Source organism: Psammomys obesus, unplaced genomic scaffold (assembly GCF_907164565.1).
Source record: "Psammomys obesus unplaced genomic scaffold, mPsaObe1.curated_primary_1811, whole genome shotgun sequence".
NCBI lineage: Eukaryota > Metazoa > Chordata > Mammalia > Rodentia > Muridae > Psammomys > Psammomys obesus.
Window position 1 is genome coordinate 7,437,921 of NW_026586589.1, and position 14,594 is coordinate 7,452,514.

The window sequence follows — 14,594 nt, forward strand, 5'->3', positions numbered from 1 at the left end:
CCCCAAACCTAGAACCTTGCAGGCTGTGCCCTCTCCCAGCCTTAGGGAATCCATAGTAACAGCTCTACCCTTTGCTCCACCAACAAGCCTGGCCTTCTCTTTGGTGTAAACAAGTCCCTTCACCGGTGCCTGGATAGTCCACTCCCAGGGCCTTGCTGCCGCCTGCTGTCCACTAGACACGAGTGGCCAAGAGCAGGATGACACTAGCACACCCATCTCTAGACAAGAGGTGGGAAACAGATCAGCTTAAGCCAAGTGGGAAAGGCTTCTTCCCAGGCCTTATCTCCTGGCATCCCTTATCCAGGGAGCCCAGCACAGGCCCTTAGGAGCGTGGCCTCTGAGCAAATCACTGACTCTCAAGAGTATGTACTATTTGAGTTCCATGTTTATTCAACTTAATGACTGGAACAACCTGCCAAGCTCGGGAGTGACATCAGAGGAGCGTGCTGCTCTGTGGGCATGGTGGAAGAGAGGGCCCCCTCCACTGCCTGCCTCCAGGCATTTCCCAGCTAACTCTTCCTCTTCTACTTTCTCAACCACAAGCTCCTAAGGCTGCCTAGCCAAGGCCCTCCCCATTCCTGACAGTTTAACTCTTTCCCAGATACCTCCTCTCCCTTCCCCAGACAACATTGCCAACCCCCATTCCTCCCCTGGGGCAGAGCCTAATTCCCAGCCTCCTTGGCCACATGGAGCCTCTCACTTTCCCAGGAAAACCCAGGCCACTTCAGGACCAAAGCAGGATGTTCCCAGACTCCATTTTAGATTCGTACCCAGAGGGCCCAATTCACTTCCGGCCAGAGGCAACACACGGAAAGCTGGGCTGCTTCTAGAACGATGTTTCATTCTATTTCTACGGGTTTTTTTTTTTTTATCATTCTTTTCTGTGATTATCTTCTAGTTCTATTATTAGCACTCTCCAGTTTGCAAAGTGCTCGATTTCACAGCATCATTTGAGTTAATATCATCCCTCCCCCCAGTTTACAAGTAAGCAGCCAAGACCCAGGGAGATGAGGGATTTGGCCAAGGTCACTCTACACAGTAATGCAGGCTCTCTGGACCACATCCCTTCCACTTTGCTCACATAATTTCTCCGGAGAAATTAAGAACAAGAGGCATCATGGGGACTCTAAAGAATGCATGGTTCTGTAGGCATCACTGAATCATCACCCTGTTACTTTTCTGCTTCCGTTCCCCAAACAGGGAAATTGAGGCCTGGGATTCGATGCCATAGAAAAAGGTCAGGGACCCCGATGAGAAAAGAGAGCCCACCCACACCAAGTTTTTAAACGTGAATTAGTCTGCTTCCCGCCCTGGCCCCATCTCCCCTTCCATTTTACTTGCAAGACTTGTGTGACCTCTCTGAGCCTTAGTGCCTGTCTGTCACTGGGGTGCTGTGAGGAGACCTCAGCAGAGGGCTCACAGGAGAGAGAGGGCAGGATCCTGCACTGCTTCTTCGCTCTTCCTAAGGAGGAGGAGGAAGTCTTTCCTCTTCACTTTTAACAGTTAGGGGACTTTAAGTGTAAAAGTCTAAGGCTGGAGAAAGCCAGGACACTGGGGAAGACAGAGCACAGTGTCAGCCCAGAGCCTCCAAGACCCCTGGGGGGAGGTGCGGCAATGGGGAGTCAGAGACTCCACCAAATTACAGACAGGACTCTTCCAACACCCTTTGACCTTCAGAGGAGGAACTGAAGCCCCAAGCAAAGCAGAACTTGACAAAGTTACCCTCAGGTAGTCAGGGGCCTAAGGATTCCATCCCCCAGGGCACCTGGTGGAGGAATCGAATGGAGGAATGAGGGGAGGGGCAGGAATGGAGGGATTGGGATATTCTTGGTGCTGAGACCCACATCTTTACTTCAGTAAAGCAGTGATGCCAATACTGAGGCAACCTTTGGATGCCAGAGAAGGAAGAACTGGGGCGTGTGACCCTGAATTCACAATGGGCCCAGTGGGTGAGGACAACACTGGCCAGGACAATGGAGGGCCCCAGAGAGTAACCTGGCTGCCTCTTGCTGAATACATCCCCTGAGCCTGACACTAGACACACATTCATGAGCTTAAGCCCTGAAACAATTCTCTGGCCCTGGAATTACTAATCCCTTTTACTGCTGAAGTGACTGAGGCTGGAGGACTTGAAAAGATCACCCCGCTAACCAATGTATTGCAGGGCCAGACGGTGACCGCCAGAGCCATCTGACGCCAAACCCTGGGCCTCAACCCTCACAGGCTCCCCGTTGCCTGCAGGTCTGTGCTAATTGACAGGGACTCACCAGCCACAGGCGGCTATCAAGTTCCTGAAATGTACAGATGAAAACATGCCGTAAATGTAAGATAGACGGGGGATTTTGGAATCTGGGTACTAAAATTAATGAGGACTATTATATATCTCAATAATCCCTTGTCTTCATATAAGACCAGTTGTCTTGGTATGGAGTCCCAGCCGTTGAGAAACAGAGGCAGGAGAATCAGGAGTTCAAGAGTAGCCTGGGCTACTGTCTTGACAAAATAATTAATTAAAATTTATAGATGTATCAGATTCAATGAGATCTCACTTGAATGATTTCATTTGGTGTGTGTGTGTTTCTAGGGGTCTAGGCTCTTGTACACGCTAGACACTCCACCCCTCAGCTACAAACACAGTCCCAGCTTTGTGCATATGTAGCATGTGCACAGGTACATGTAGGTGTATACACATCTAAGTACACATGGAATATGTCAGGGGTTCAGACACAAAGTTTTGCTATGCTTCCCAGTGGTCTGGACTTGAACTCCTGAACCCAAGGGATCCTCCCACCTCAGCTTCTCAAGTGCTGGGACTAAAAGCATGCTTTTTTGTCTTTTTAATTTCATGTATGATTTGCACATGTGGCTCGCCCTGTGTTTCTTTTGGTCAGTATGGACTTAGGTACCCTGAAGTCCTAAGGGAGACCCTGGAGAAAAGGTATCTTGGAGGAGGGGGCAGCCAAGACACACTAGATTAAAACAGAGGTCACACAATGAGGGCATTTCAGGGCAAGAGATCTGCAAGACATCCGGGTCTGGCCCCAGAGGGCAGCAGGACCTGGGTGGGCTGGGCTAAGCCCCAGGCAGCTGAGAGCCTGGCCAGAGGGAGGAAGCTAGTGGGGCCAAACTTTCCAAAGCAGCTTGTCCCACAGGCTTGGGAAGCTCTGCCTGGCAAGGCTGCTCTCCCTCGCTGCTGGCACTCTCCCGAAGGCACCACAGGGCAGCTGGGTCCAAGCAGAAAGGAGATGGCAGCACTGGATGAGCAACAGCATGCGCACGAGACCCTCCCCTGCAAGCTGCTCCCTACCTCCTTTCCCTTCCACTTCACTAGGAAGCCTCCACAAACGGCAGTCCCCAAGGGTCTCACCTCCCCCTGAACCTTGGCCTAGATTGCAAAGCGTACGCTCCCATAGTCTGGTGTAGACTGCGCGGATGCCCCAAAGCTGCATGGTAGGCCATGACTATAGAGCACTAGAGTGCTATAGCTAAGTCGATAGCTAAGACAGCATGGTGGAAGGGCCAAGTTACCCCTGTGAAGGGCTGGTCCAAGGCAGGGGCACTCTTCAGTGCAGGAGCTCTGTGGCTTTGCCAGAGCCGTGACCTGCCTGGGCCTGGGGGTACTATGGGCACTCCCTCTTAGCACTGCTACAGGATCACATGACATTATCCACCAAGGAGGCCTGGCAGCTCAGATGCCCGCCCCCAGCACAGGTGAGACCCCCTGAGTACCCCTGGAGTACCCTTGCTTTCTCCCAAGTCCACATATCCTCAAGGTTGCATTCCCTCCAAGGAGAACCACCCCGCCCTTGTCTCCTGCACCCCTCTCTGCTTCCTCCGTCCCTGCTCTGCCCAGCCCAGCACACCTCTGCTTGCCACACCCCTGTCTCCTCCTATCTCCACTCCTGAATCCAGGATCCGTTGTCAATGAGGGGCTGTGACATAACACTGCCTCTCCTCACAGGCAGGAAGCTCGTCCACAGCCAAGCCCCGGCCAGAGCTGGACATCCCCATGGTGTGGACAGCTGACTGGTTGCTGCTCCCCAGGAGAACAGCGAGGGGCAGGCTCTGCTCACCTCCCCAGAAAAAGGTCGTCGGCAGCACCCCGTTCTCTGATGAAAGAACTTACTTCAGTTTGACTCTGGAGACCTTTGCCAGCCTGATCTCCTTGTGCCTCAGCCTTGGGCTCAGAACCCACGTGATTTGCTCTGTCAGACTGATGGTTCTGGGTCCCCAGGGAACGGTAGCTCTGACACACAGGCTTGCTTTCACACATGCTTTTTCCTCTGCCGGGATGAACTTTCGCTTTCCCATGGTCATTCTTCTAGCCATCGATCAGGAAGTCCTTCCTCCTTCCCTCCTCTCTGATACAACCCCCTAAGGCTAGACACCAACATCAGCCTTTCCCCTTCCTCCTGGTACTCTGCCCAGTGGCTATGGGTTGTGCGACTTGCAGAAGCTCTAATGCATTACAGCTTTAGGAGAGAAGCCGCTTTGCATCTTTCAAACCACGAGGGTAGTCATGTATGCACAATATTGTCACCTCCACCCCAGAGGTCAGCAAGTGAGGGGAGCCAGGAGTCCACCAGGATGTCAGGACACCCCTGAGGATGAGTGCTGCTGCCTGATTTCATCTTCTGGGGTCCCCATGTTTCCAGCCACTGCCTGGGAAACGTGCCCTTCCTCTAGGAGTCTGGGAGCCATGCTCTGGAGCCTGAATATGAAAAATGCGTCCACGTTCTCACTGGATACAGACTGCCACCCAGCCAGCCATCAGGAGCTGGAACTGTCAGCTGAGGTTTCACTGTTGTGGCATCACAGGTTCCCTGCAGTCAGAGGAGATCTCAGGGAGCATCACACAGATCTGGGAGAAGGGAGGCGATAGCAGAAGAGCTGTCTGTGCGCCCGTGGTCCCCAGTGTGGAGAAAGAGGCTGTAGCATCAGTATCAATCAGCAGCATCTTTGCAGAGCGTTAGAATCCCCAGCTACAAGCTGGCCTGGTGCCTAGCAATTTGCCTACATTTTCCATCTTAAATCTCTCACTACCCTGTAAAGTAGGAATTACATATCCGCTTTGATTTTACAGGGGATGAAACTGAAGTCACTAGTCCAGCGTTTCCTTTGATAATAGGTAGGGGAACCAAGATTCAGCTCCAGAGCTTGGCTTCGTCCCCTGGTGACCCTGCACTCATGTGCCTGAACACAGACATACTGAGGTGTTTCAAGTCTTGTCAAGAGACAATTACACAAAGCACGTGTCAATTTGTGATGCCCTTATGTACAGTTTTTTGTGCATTTCTATATACATATGTACACAAATACCTAAACATTTTATAGTGTGCTGTGTGCGTGTGTACGCTCACATGCGTGCCTGCAGGCATGTGCAGGAGAGTGTGGCGGCTAAAGGACAGCCTGGGCTGCCCTTCGGAAGCTGCCGTCTACCTCGTTTGTTTCTGCAGCAGGAAGCCATAGCTGCAGGAATCTGCCTGTCTCTTGCTCCCTAGCACTGAGAGTAGAAGGAGGGGCCACGGTGCCTGACTTATTCAGAAAACAAAACCAGAAACACACAGGTCCTGCACCTTTACTTCTGTCTTCAAACTATCTCCTCAGCTGGAGAAAGGTGTGTTTTTGTTTTGTCTTGTTTTTTGAGACAGGATCTCAGATTATAGCTCTGTCTGTCCTGAAACTCACTATGTAGACCAGGCTGGAGAACTCTCAGAGATCCTCCTACCTCTGTCTCTCACGTACTGGGATTAAAGGCATGAACTACCATGCCTGACCTAAGACAGAAAAAAAAAATTTTTTTTCAAGACAGGGTTTCTCTGTGTAGCCTTGGCTGTCCTGGACACACTTTGTAGACCAGGCTAGCCTCAAACTCACAGAGATACTCCTGCCTCTGCCTCCCTCTGCTGAGATTACAGACTTGTGCCACTGCACCTGGCTATGAAAGAAAATTTTTTGAAAAAAAAATGTTTTCTATGAGCTGGAGATTTTGGTGGTGTGAACTACTCTTAGGGTCTCAAAATAGCAGGATGTCTCTTTGTTTCTTTCCAGCCATTCAAATGAGAGCTGATCTGAAAACCTCATGAACCATCAAGCCAGGCCAAATACAAATTCACCTGCTGCCCATTGCTCTGCTTACAAACATGTGATTTCCTCCCTGTCTCTACCCTGGCACTACCCAGCCAACACTCCATTTGCACAAGCTGGCACTGCTTTGCAGTCTTTGCAACCTTCTCCTCATCCATCCATCTGCAGAGACCAGACGGCCAGCCCAGCCGCTGCAACACCGCTTAATCCCAGCTTTAGAAGGTAGCCAGGCAGCGGATGTCTGGGTGTTCCCGTCTACTTGTACCAAGCCAGGCTGGGTAGAGAAAATGCCTGTGTGTAAATACAGCCTTCTGCTTCAACGGCTCCTGTTTGGACTCCCCTGGCCAACAGGGCCCTCTGTGAGTTTTATCTCCCTGCCCAAAATAACCACTGGCTTCCATGGTTCTCTGGGCATGGATCAGACTGGTAGGAGCTTGAGCAGCTTGGGGATGGAAAAGACACATTGTCATCTTTGCTTTCCCAGTGCACCAGTGCAAGCCTGTGGCATTTATCTAGCTCCTCTGTATACTTGGAAGGGACTTGTGGTAGGAAGAAAGAGCTTGCTATAGGAAATGGTCACATGATCTCAAAGCTCACAGTTCAGTAGAAAATAAAATAGGGACACCAGCCAATTGCAGTAGAATACAGAAATCAGGAAGGGTGCAAAGGAAAGGATGGTGTTGGGGGAATTTGGAGGGGAAAGAAATTGGAGAAAAGCGGGTGTCAGAGGCTTTGAGGAAGAGGTGGCGCTTAGACTGAGCACTGAAGGCAAGGCTGAGGAACAATCTGGTCTAAAAGCTAGAATAAAAACAGGCATGATGGGAAAGGACAGGGGAAGTGTAAGAAACTGGGCACGTGTGGTTTGGCACCTGGGATGCTGAGCATTGAGCCTGGGACTAGAAAGGCAGATGGTGCCAGTCACAGCCTTGAATGACATTCCAAGTGGTTTCCTGCCCTGTCTAGCAACTAGCCACATGTGACCTATATTTAAATGAAAGAAAATGAAACAAAATGTAAAATTCACTCAGTGGTTATCAGAGTGGACTCTGAAGATTTGAACCAGTTGATCGTTGCAGCAACTTCTACTGCCTAGTGATGGGACGTGGAGAAGATGAAGGATACGAGGCGAGCTAATGTGTGCCTGGGAGAGGAATGGGGACAGGGTAGCAGAGGTCGGGAGCCAGGGTGCAGCATTACACTAGTCCAGCTGAGATCAAAATGCGTGTCTCAGGTGAGATGGGTGAGAGCCGAGGGGCTGAAAAAGCTGGCCCCTACAAGCCTGACACCCTGAGTTCCGAGCCCCAGACCACAGCGAAAGCTAGGCACAGTGGCATGGATTCCCATAACTGAAGTAGTGTGCACTTCTGTTATGCCAGAGTGCACCTACTGGGGGACAGAAGGACAAGGGAATCCCCAGAGCTCGAGGGGCAGTTAGCCTGGAAACCCCGCAGTGAAAAGAGACTTTTTCCTCAAATGAAGTAGAAGGTGAGAAGCAAAACATGAAGTTGCCCTCTGACCTCCACATGTATGTTATGCCATGAATGTGCCCTGAACACACACACACATGCACACATGCACACAAACACAGGGAATAAAAGGATCGTGTCCTTCCCCCCCCCTCGTTTCTTCCTGTTCGTTAGCAGAGGGGCAGCGGTTCGCCAGCTGTTGTCCCTGCAGCAGCGGAACCACCTGGGACTCACAGGCGTGGGGTCCTCAGACTCCACGCAGACCTTCTGAATCAGAAGCCGGCTCAGGACTGTCCCTCGGCGGCTCTCCTGCTACTAGGACGAATGTAGAATTTGAGGTCTGCAGCACAGCGCCACACCACAGCGCCAAAGCAACCTTGGCCTCTGGAGTCAGAGGACCTGGCTTCATGTCCCGCCTCAGCCATACAGTAGGAGTGACTAATCTCTTTAGTGCCTCAGTTTCCTTGTTACAACTCTATGAGGTTATTGTAAGGATTAACAGAGATAACATCACATCTTTTAAAATGTTCAAATTAAGCCAGTGGCACATGCCTTTAATCCCAGCACATAGGAAGCAGAGACAGGAGGATCTCTGTGAGTTCAAGGACAGCCTGGTCTACAGAGTGAGCTTCAGGACAGCTAGAGCTACAGAGTGAGACCCTCTCTCAGGAGAGAGAGAGAGAGAGAGAGGTACAACTAAAGCAAGTGTTCAATGAACAGTACTTGGAAGGCAGAGACAGGAGGATAGTGAGTTTGGGCCAGCCTAGGCTACAGACTAAGACCCTGTCTCAAGAAGAAAAAGAGTAGAGGAAGAGAAAGAAAGAGAAGAGGAGGCAGCAGCGGCTGGGCGTGGTGGCGCACACTTTTTAGCCCAGCGCTTGGGAGGCGGAGGCAGGAGGATCTCTGTGAGCTCAAGGGCAGCGTGGCTTCCAGAATGAGTTCTAGGACAGCCAGGGCTACACAGAGAAACAAAGAAAACAAAAAAAAACCAAATGCATAACTAAAAGAGCAAGCATTTGGTTTGCTCCCCTACACCACCAGCAGCGTGAAGGAGCAGGAACCTCCTGGGAAATGCACAGTGCGCACGGCATGCCGGCAGACAGGCGTTATGCTGGTATCCTTACTGTAAGCTGAGGTAACAAGACTGCTTCTTCTTTTGTTTGTTTGTTTTTGAGACAGGGTTTCTTAGAGACTTCTTGAAGCCCATGCATAGATGGACCTGGGTCCATGAATAATTAGAAACACTGGCCTAGGTAGTCTCTAATCAACAGTGGTAAGTCCTCTCTCTCTCTCTCTCTCTCTCTCTCTGTGTGTGTGTATGTGTGTGTATTCCTATCTAATTAAAAAAAAACTTTCTATGCATGTACACATTGGAAAGATACATATCTTTCTGATTTTGTTAATACATATAAACAAAATATATAGACGGGATCACATTCTATAGCCCATGTGCAAATCTTTACCACCCTGCAGTAAAGACTCCACCGGGTGAGACTTGAAACGGGCTTTGGCAGAATACTGTTGCAGACTGGGTCACTGCTGGTTTCCCTCCCAGAACCTGACCTAACCCAGCCACCCCATCTCCAGTGTTCCCCAGGCTCTCTCAATGAAGGGTAAGTACACTGTCCTGAAACACACCTTGTCCCCTCTGCTGCTTCCCGAAGAGACAGAGTGTCCCTAGCTCTGCAGAGCAGAAGGAGCAGAACTTGGCTTGCCTCTCATCCCCACCCCACTCCAAATCCTTGGCTCAGAGGCCAACCAAAAAGGAGGCTCTCAGTGACCGCCCCACCCTGCCTCCAGTAACCGCGCCACGGTTCTACCTTCGGACATCTGGTAGTACAATCACTTGGAACAGGCAAGAATTATTTTCAGAAGACAAGCAACAGGACATAGCGCAGCTCTACTGTCAGAGCTACAACTGCCACCACCAGCTCCCACGAATCACTACCCGCTATGTGAACACTCTAGTCTGTCAACCTGGCCAGGGAAGCCATACCGACTTCTGGATTCTGGATTACTGACCGTGCCTGTCATACCAGGCTAAGCCCAGGATCACAGCAGGAAGAAGGCTACCCAGCGTGAGGAGTAGACTGGACCAAGCCAGACTGGACCAACAGACCAGCACAATCTGCCTTGACCAGTGGGAGCCAGCGCAGACCAACTTCGCAGGTTAACCCTGGCAACGAAACCTATTCAGCCCTGCCAGGCCAGCCAGGGGTCCCTTAAAGGTGGCTGTTGTCGCCTCACCCCTTTCCACCCACCACGCCACTGTGATCTGAGCATTAGCAAACTATACCCATTTGGACATGGTCAAGGCACTGGGAAGCAGAGACAGCAGAGTGCCAGAATTTGCCGGCCAGCTAGTACGGCCAACTGAAGCGCTCCGGATTCAGTGGAGACACCATGTCTCAGACAATAAAGAAATAGAAAAAGACAAACAATATCAACCTCCGGCCTCCATATGCACACATACATGCGTATATATCAACCCACACATGCACACGGAACATGCACATATCACATACACACACAAAATAATAAAGATCTACATGCTGCTACATAATCACATTTAAAACACAGTCAAAAATCTAGCAGCTACAAAATACAAACATATCCAAATGCTACAGAATGTGTGTATGTATAGAAAAAACATATAATTTTTTAAGGCGGGATCATACTCTGCAGCCCAGGGTAGCTTCCAGCTTGCAACTTTCCTGCCCTGGCTGCCCGAAAACTGTGATTGCAAACCTGAACCCTCACGTTCAACTTAGAAAGTCATCTTAGGCTGGAGAGGCGGCTCAGTGGTTAGCGTGGGTGCTGTTCTTCCAGAGGACCTGTGTTCGGCCCCTAGCACCATATCAGGCAGCTCACAACCACTGGCAACTCCGTTCTAAAGGATCCGAAGCCCTGTTCTGGCCTCCATAGGTGTACACACATGCACACACACACATCTTTTCTGGAAAATAATTATGTATACATGTATGCATGGCTGTCCACATGTGCACGTGGAGACCAAGTCCCTCAGGGGCCTGGGCCTCCTTAAATAGACTAGCCTGCTTGGCCGGCAGGCCCTGATCTCTGGATCTCCAGAGCTGGGATTACAAGGGTGTGTCACCACATCCAGCATTTTTTTTTTTTTTTTAAGCATGGCTCTAGGAGCAAGTTCAGGTCCTCCTGCTTTTGTTTGATTGGTTGGTTTGGTTTGTTTCCTGAGACAGGGTTTCTCTATGTAGCCCAGGCTGTACTGGAACTCTCTCTGTAGACCTGGCCAGCCTTGAACTCACAGAGATTTGCCTGCCCCTGTTCCTGGGTGCTGAGATCAAGGGCACATGCCAGCACCACCTGGCACTCAATGCTTTAAATGTTAGAATTTTTTAATATTACCAGAGTTTTTTGTTTGTTTGTTTGTTTGTTTTTCTTTTTTCAACCCATTGGGATCATTTCTCTTTGCTTGTCTGAGCTTTGTTTTGCTTATTTTGCGGTGGACATGTGGATGTGTATTATTTATATTAGAGAAACAGCAATTAGAGAAACCTCCCCCTCATCTCTGGCTACTCACACTCACAGCTTCTGGCCAGAACTCTTCAGAGTCCTCACGGCATCTTGACAGAGCTCCCCGTTCCATCCCCCTCTGCTTTTGAACTTTGCTGCCCTTCTCAGCCACTCCCTGGAGTCTTACTAATTGGGAACCCCCCCACCCCCAGCAGGTAGGTCTCTATCATCTGCTGACACAGGCCCCACAGTGGAAGTCCCCTCCAGCGCTCCCTGCCCGTGAATCTAGCACAGCCAGAGGGAGGCCAGTTCCTTCATTCTACAGCAAAGGAAAAAAGCAATTATAAGAAACGCTGGTGTGGCGGCGAAGCCACATCTGCGCTCACTCTTCCTCCCTGTAGGGCACATTTGAAATCACATCGTGGAATGGAGCCCATCCTGCAGATGAAGAAGCTGAATGGGGCCCAGCGAGCTTAGCAGCCATGTAACTTGCTAGAGTCACACAATGGATCAGAGTGCCAACGCTGGTCTGCTTTTGACATACAAGAAGTGGGAGAAATGAACGGCTTGCGCTAAGCCATGGTCCACAGAACGAGTCCAGTTCTCCAGAGTCTCTGCTCCAACCCCCTCCTCTCCTCCTGGCAAGGATCCCAATGGTTGCACCACCATCTCCTCCCAGAACCCTACAGAAACCCATCTGGGGCCACGTGCCCTGCATCCCCACATCAACCCATCATCATTCCCTCCCACCTCTGGCAATGGGTCCTGCTGCCTCCTCAGGTCTCCTAGCAACAAGATACCCTGCAGTGTTGCCACTCTCTCCACCTCTGGGCTCTTCCAGCTGGGCCTGTCTCACCCAGGGAGGGGACTGCTGGCTCGCTCCTCTCCTGGGGGGTCACTGCGCCCACATGGGGCAGGCAGGAGGGAAGCAAGTAGGTAGAGCCAGCCTGCGTGGACCCCACTCTGGGCCTGCTCCCAGCCTCCACATTTGGGGCACTGGCTGTGGCTGTGGTGACCTTTTCCTGAGCCTCAGACTATCTGCTGACTGGGACAGAAAAAGGAGCCAAATCCTAGGGCTTCAATTCTAATAGATTCCATTTTATTTTTGTACTCTTAAAATACATGGATTCTTCCCACTGGGCATGGCATGCATACTTATAATCCCACAGTTTAGAAGGTGGAGCTCAGAAGTTCAGGGACATCCTTGATGACACAGGAAGTTCCAGTCCGTGGCACAGGAAGCCTAGTCCCAAACTAAACCAAACCTAGACGGCTACTTGATCTTTACGTAATGTTCACAACCACATCCAAAAAGGAAGCACTTTTAGTTCTATGCCTGCTTTCCGGCCAATAAAATCGATCAATAACTCACCTGAAGATACCCAGCTAATGAATGGCAGCAAGCGAACCTGAACGACCCTGTCTGACACCGGCGTGCATGCTCTGGCCGCTGGATCTCTTTGAAAAGCAGCTGGTCCTCGCCTCATAATGAAGTGATGGGAAAACAAGACTCAGAGGGTAAGGCTTAGCCTACATGTGTATTTAAGGAGAATCTACTGAGTGAGCTACGAATGCAGGCAAGCCCATCTTCCGAGCCGTTGGCTAGAAGGGCGGTGCGCGGTGGCTTCCCAAAACTCATGCTGTTCTCTCTGTTACTCTACAGATTTCAAATTCTCCACAATAAAGAGAAAAAAAAATGACAGGAAGATGGCAGCGAACATGGAAATGTTAAGGCTAGCTCATATGAACGAAATCTACAAAATCATCCAAACATTGGGATATTTTCTCCGACAGTTCTGAAAGTCAGAGAAGGGCAAGTGTCATGGAATCTTTCTATAGAATTTTCTAGAGAAAATTTTATGCTGCTGCCAGGAAATCTGGGAGCTAGGGGAACCCCGAACAGGCGGGGTGGCCTCTCTCCCGGCTCTTTTTGGGAGTAGAGTGAACCTACCCTGAGAAGAGGGCTTGGGGCTGGCTCTCTGAGGAGCCACAAGCTGGTTGCCACATGATGCAGAAGGAGATCCCAGCAGCCACTACGAATCCGGAGGCCTATGATTAGAAAGCAAATTATAGGCCTTGCTCTGTCTCCACCGCACAAAACCTTCCTGGCAGTCAAAGAGCTTTCACACAAGTAGTGCAGGGTTTCCAGTGAGCGTGAATACATGCGAGGCAGGAAAATGGTGGAAATGTGAGCAGGACGGGGAAACGGCACCACCGAGGCAGAAAATTGCCCAGACAGGTGGAGCTGAGGCCGCAGGGAGACAGCAGGCCACCCGATTAAAAACAGGCCTTGGGCAGCAGCCAGCTCTCCACTCTGCCTCAAGGCCTCCTAGCTGCTCCACTCTGAGCAAGTAACCAACTTCTCTGAGCCTTTGTCAGCTATAAATCGGGGCTTATTTTATCTATTATACACTTGATACAGAGATAGAATGAGACCCCATATATATCTAAAGCTCTAATGGAGCAGGAGATAGCTCAGTCAGTGAACCATTTGCCTTAAAAGTATGAGAATCTAGCCGGGCACACGCCTGTAATCCCAGCACTCAAGAAGGCGGAGGCAGGCAGATCTCAGTGAGTTTGAGGGCAGCCTGGTCTACAAAGTGAGTCGAGGACAGCCAAGGCTACACAGAGAAACCTTGACTTGAAAAGAAAAAAAAAAGTATGAGGATCTGATTTTGGATCCCTCGAACCCACATGAAAAGCTGGGTGGGTGGTACATGCTCTAATCCCAGTTAGTGTGAGATGGAGGGCGGCAGGTGGATCCTTGGAAGCTCACTTGTCAGCTAGGCTAGCCTATTCAGTAAAGTCCAGAGCAATGAGGAAAGAGAGAGAGAGAGAGAGAGAGAGAGAGAGAGAAAGAAAGAAATGCCCAAGGTTATTCTCTGACCTACACACACACACACACACACACACACACTCACACTCGAACATGCATGTGCCCACACCAAATATGCACTTCTGAGTATAAGTCCAAAAGAGGTGAAAACAGCGTCAACAAGACAGTTCCACAGACCTGTGCTGCTGCAGCTGAGTTATTCACAATAGCCAAGAGGTAAGAAAAAAAAAAAAGTCTATTGATAACAAAATGTGACACATACAATGAAGCATTATTCTGCCTCAGAAAGGAACACGAGTGACCCTTAAGAACAGTTTGCTAAGTGAAACAAGCTATTCATAAAAAGACAAGCGCTGTGTGATTCCATGTATGGGAGGTTTCTACCAAATTCATACAGGCAGAAAATAGAGTGGTGGCTGCCACATTCTGGAAGACACGGGGAATGCTGAGCTATTGTTTAATGAATAGAGCTTCAGTTTTTCAAGACAAAGAAGTTCTGAAGAGGGCTGGAGAGATGGCTCAGAGGTAAAGAGCACTGGCTGCTCTTCCAGAGGTCCTGAGTTCAACTTCCAGCTACCACATGGTGGCTCACAACCATCTGTAATGAGATCTGGTGCCCTCTTCTGGCGTGAAGGTGTATATGCAGTACAGAACATTATATACATTATAGATAGATAGATAGATAGATAGATAGATAGATAGATAGATAGATA

The 14,594-nt window shown here is 50.1% G+C and overlaps 1 protein-coding gene across 11 annotated transcripts in view; it reads right to left on the reverse strand.

Moving 5' to 3' along the window:
- The window catches only part of Epb41l1 (erythrocyte membrane protein band 4.1 like 1), a 119,497-nt gene that overhangs the window by 69,783 nt on the left and 35,120 nt on the right, over positions 1 to 14,594 (reverse strand). The window lies entirely within an intron of this gene.